This window comes from Lithobates pipiens, unplaced genomic scaffold, assembly GCF_037356315.1.
Source record: "Lithobates pipiens isolate NorthernLeopardFrog02 unplaced genomic scaffold, aLitPip1_a1.2 Scaffold_16, whole genome shotgun sequence".
NCBI classification, from domain to species: domain Eukaryota; kingdom Metazoa; phylum Chordata; class Amphibia; order Anura; family Ranidae; genus Lithobates; species Lithobates pipiens.
This window is the reverse complement of record NW_027507748.1, coordinates 199,725,453-199,730,323: the sequence shown is the minus strand read 5'-3', so window position 1 is coordinate 199,730,323 and position 4,871 is coordinate 199,725,453. Positions and strand designations below refer to the sequence as shown.

Here is a 4,871-nt window from a genome sequence, read left to right as displayed (position 1 = left end):
TATATGAATTGGAGGCCATGTACCGCTGTACATTGAGTGTGCTGCCAGCTGAGCTGGGAACTGCACATGTGCAGTTCCGCAGTTGGCCACATGTTACTGCTCGGTCCGGAAGGAGAATGACAGGGCTGGATAACAGCCCAGAAGCGCAGGAACGTTTGTGCTGTGAGCGGACATCTGTCCTGTCACAGTGCTGTCCCCGACTTCTGAGCTGACAGTCTGTGTCCATTGCGAGCACAGCCGAATGGAAGAGGGTGGATCCGCTCCGCCTCCTCCAGCCCCCTCTCTCACTGTGCCTGCCCACACTCTGAGCAGCCTATGTGCTGCGTCGGAATAAGATGTGTGGGCGGGAACATTTAAACAGAGCAGACAGTGCTTTCTATGGGACACTGTGGAAGCTGTGATGACTGAGCCTGGTGCTGGGTCCTTCCTTCCAAGTAAGTGAGCTATGGCCAGTCTCTCCCCCCTCTGCAGATAAGGAAGTTTCTTTCAACAGCATGTGCAGTAGCTGGTCCTATGATGTGGGCTCACACTGGTGTGCTGCAGTGTTGCTGATCTCACTGTCTTCCTGCATGTCCCCCCCCCAGTCACATGCAGCCACACTGTGCCCATCAAATGCAGCCACACTGTGCCCATCAAATGCAGCCACACTGTGCCCACCAAATGTAACCTCACTGTGCCCACCAAATGTAACCTCACTGTGCCCACCAAAATGCAGCCACACTGTGCCCATCAAATGCAGCCACACTGTGCCCATCAAATGCAGCCACCCTGTGCCCATCAAATGCAACCTCACTGTGCCCACCAAATGCAGCCACACTGTGCCCATCAAATGAAGCCACACTGTGCCCACCAAATGTAACCTCACTGTGCCCACCAAATGTAACCTCACTGTGCCCATCAAATGCAGCCACCCTGTGCCCATCAAATGCAACCTCACTGTGCCCCCCAAATGCAGCCACACTGTGCTCATCAAATGCAGCCACACTGTGCCCACCAAATGTAACCTCACTGTGCCCACCAAATGCAACCGCACTGTGCCCACCAAATGCAACCACACTGTGCTCACAAAATGCACCTCACTGTGCCCACAAATGTAACCTCACTGTGCCCACCAAATGTAACCTCACTGTGCCCACCAAATGTAACCTCACTGTGCCCACCAAATGCAGCTACACTGTGCCCATCAAATGCAGCTACACTGTGCCCATCAAATGCAGCTACACTGTGCCCACCAAATGTAACCTCACTGTGCCCACCAAATGCAACTTCACTGTGCCCACCAAATGCAACTTCACTGTGCCCACCAAATTTAACCTCACTGCGCCCACCAAATGCAACTGCACTGTGCCCACAAAATGCAACCTCACTGTGCCCACAAATGTAACCTCAATATGCCCACCAAATGTAACCTCACTGTGCCCACCAAATGTAACCTCACTGTGCCCACCAAAGGCAACCTCACTGTGCCCACAAATGTAACCACACTGTGCCCACCAAATGCAACCACACTGTGCCCATCAATTGCAGCTACACTGTGCCCATCAAATGCAGCTACACTTTGCCTACCAAATGCAACCTCACTGTGCCCACCAAATGTAACCTCACTGTGCCCACCAAATGCAACTTCACTGTGCCCACCAAATGCAACTTCACTGTGCCCACCAAATGCAACCTCACTGTGCCCACCAAATGTAACCTCACTGTGCCCACCAAATGCAGCCACACTGTGCCCATCAAATGCAGCCACAGCGACCCCCCCAGCAGCATTTAACCAGCACACCCCCTGCCCGCTCGCTGTCTGACTGGCATTTACCGCATCTTGGTGGTGGGTCAGACAGTAGATGACGGGGGTGAGCTGTGGGATGGACAGTGGGTCAGGCCGTGGCTCCCGTGTCCTCCATGCTTCCTCCCGCTAGATGTCCAATAGGAGCGCCTGACCTTCCAGCCAATCAGGTGATGGGAATTAGACCTGCACTATCCTGATTGGTGGAGAGCCGGTTCAGTGTTAAAAAAGCAAATATTCATTTGCTTTTCTAATACACCTGGGTGGGCTCCAAGTGCAATGCTCTGCGCTCTGAGTCCACCCTATTTTGAAGCCTATTAGAGCCTATGGCTCTAATCAGGTGCAGGGAAATGTGGAGCAGGGTCTCTCTCTCGTTGTGCAGGGAAATGTGGAGCGGTGTCTCTGTGTGGCATAGCTTTACTCACAAAGTGACCCTGCCGGCCAATATGCGTTTGTTCCACTGCTGGCCTCTATTGTCTGCAGTGGTTGCTAGGATTGCCTGGCATCTAGCAACCAGTGATGTCACAGTCCCCAGGAGGAAAGTGAGGCTGAGGCCCCAGCATTCAGAGCAGAGGAGGATCTTCAGCCTCCTCTACACCTATTAGTGTTTTATCCGCCCACCTCCTCCCTCCATCTTCTCCTGTGCGGCGGCATGTGCCTCGGAGCCTGCCTGAGGGAAGGGAATGGTCACTGACTGACAGAAGCACCTCTCCAGAGTCAAACTGTCTGAGGTGAGGTCGGGAGCAGTGAATGAATTAGAACATATGTGTAATGTGGCGCATGTGTGTCATGGGAGAATGAGCTAGCAGCAGAGGAGGAGATCACATCCTTAAATCTCAGCCAGGGTTCATGTTGGGACTTGTGGTCCTTTACTTTTGGGTTTGTGACATCCCAAAAGTGAAGGACTGCAGGTCCCAGCATGAACCCCTCAGAGCTCAGGACCTAAGGGGACACATCCTTAGATCTCAGGGGTTCATGCAGGGACTTGTAGTCCTTCACTAGTTGGGGGGGATCAAATCCTTAAATCACAGGCGGTAATGCTTGGACTTGTAGCCCCTCACTAGTTGGTTGGGGAGGGGTCAGGTCCTCAGCTCTGAGGGATTCATACAAGGACTTGTTTGCACTTTAGTTCCTGGAGGCCATGGTGGTACATGTCCTCCATGGGCCCTGGAGGGCCACATTGTCCTCCCTGACCCTCCCCCCCCCCACCTTTGCGATCATGGAAAACCTTAGTCTGTTTTCCCGATCCTTCACTTTGCCACCACCGGTTCTATGGGCCACTTGACTGGACTTGCCCCCCTGGCCTAAGGCTGCCAGCCCTCCCCTGCTGATTCGTATTCCAAATCACGAAGCATGCTGTAGTGCACCACCACCAGAAATTAAGATGGGCTCCTTACCAGACGTCCTAAAATGATACACTTTAAGGGGTCAGGCCAGACCATATATGTGCCTTAATCCTCCAACAAGACTCCACCCTCATCCAAGACCACAATTCGAAGGTATTCCAATGTAAAAAATGGATGGTCCACCATAAGGAGGGAAAGAAAGCGCTCCAAATAGTGTAAAACCATTTATTAAAATCAAATAATAAAAAATACACTTACAATGTTACTGTAAGATAAGGCATGTCACAATGGGAAGCATCGGCCGAACGCAATTCTCCAAAGGTATATCCTTATTCCAGCTGGTAATTTGAGGCAATAAAGTAGCGTGTCACACCGCCAATATACCTTTGGAGAATTGCGTTCGGCCGATGCTTCCCATTGTGACAGGCCTTATCTTACAGTAACATTGTAAGTGCATTTTTTATTATTTGATAATTTTAATAAATGGTTTTACACTATTTGGAGCGCTTTCTTTCCCTCCTTATGGTGGACCATCCATTTTTTACATTGGAATACCTTCGAATTGTGGTCTTGGATAAGGGTGGAGTCTTGTTGGAGAATTAAGGCACATATATGGTCTGGCCTGACCCCTTAAAGCGTATCATTTTAGGACGTCTGGTAAGGAGCCAATCTTAATTTCTGGTGGTGGTGCACTACAGCATGCTTCGTGATTTGGAATACGAATCAGAAAGCCAAGGTTACTAGATGTGACACGTGGTGTTTTTTCTACAACCTATTCTTCTGGATTTATTTCAAGGACTATAAGAAAAGGACACATTTAGATTTTATTTGGTTAGCTTATGTTTTTCTAAAGTGTATGCACAATATATTCTGCACTTTTTTGTACAAATTGTAGGTATGAGTGTTATATAAATTTCTGGGATCCACAACACATGTAGTATGTGACACTATATCATATTTACTGTTTATTTTTTCCTCCACATATGAGGTTCATTTTATATATGTAATAGGTGATATTGCACTGTAATCACTATTTCTTTGTATATATAGTCTCCCATGTGGGGGGCGTACACCTTAATATTAATTTTTAGGGATTGCGCGGTTCTTCTTCTCTTTACTTACAGCCATAAATGACTGATCTAGGTAGTTGAAGCAAGATGTTTTTTTCTCCAAATTCAACTTTGCGTGAGGTTGTCAGGAAAGATGGTGGCTTCATTCGAGGCCGTTCTTTATGCTCAATCTCATTCTAGACTGCAGCAAAGCAGTATCCTATCAGCTTGAAACAGAGAATTCAAGCTCTATATTCCCAGTGTGTCTGACTCCAAAGCCTAAGGCCACATTACCCTGATAGCACTCGATCTCGTCAGATCTTGGAGGCTAAGCAGGGTCAGGCCTGGTTAGTACCTGGATGAAAGACCACCTGGAAATATCAGGTGCTGTAGGATGAGTGTGCTGGAGCCTCAGTTTATGGTTAACATCCAAAAATCTGCAAAAGGGAAAATCCTTCTTTCGGTCACATGAGAATAGTATCAACATATGCCAACCTTTTTTTTTTTAAGGTTGGGGGACAGTCCTGAAAGAGGCAGCTGTCCAGAAGTGGTCTAGATCAGACATGGCCTTGTCCATTAACATTTTAGAAACTCAGGCAGAAGACTTGGTTCTGAGGGCCTGAACGTTCAGTTTAAGGTATTGTCCTGCTATGAGTCAATCCGCTTATGCCACAGCAATGGCCTATATTAATC

At 48.6% G+C, this 4,871-nt stretch overlaps 1 pseudogene; it reads left to right on the top strand.

Moving 5' to 3' along the window:
* Positions 1 to 4,455: 4,455 nt before the first annotated feature.
* LOC143984710 (5S ribosomal RNA) lies at positions 4,456 to 4,574 on the top strand (annotated as a pseudogene).
* Positions 4,575 to 4,871: the final 297 nt, after the last annotated feature.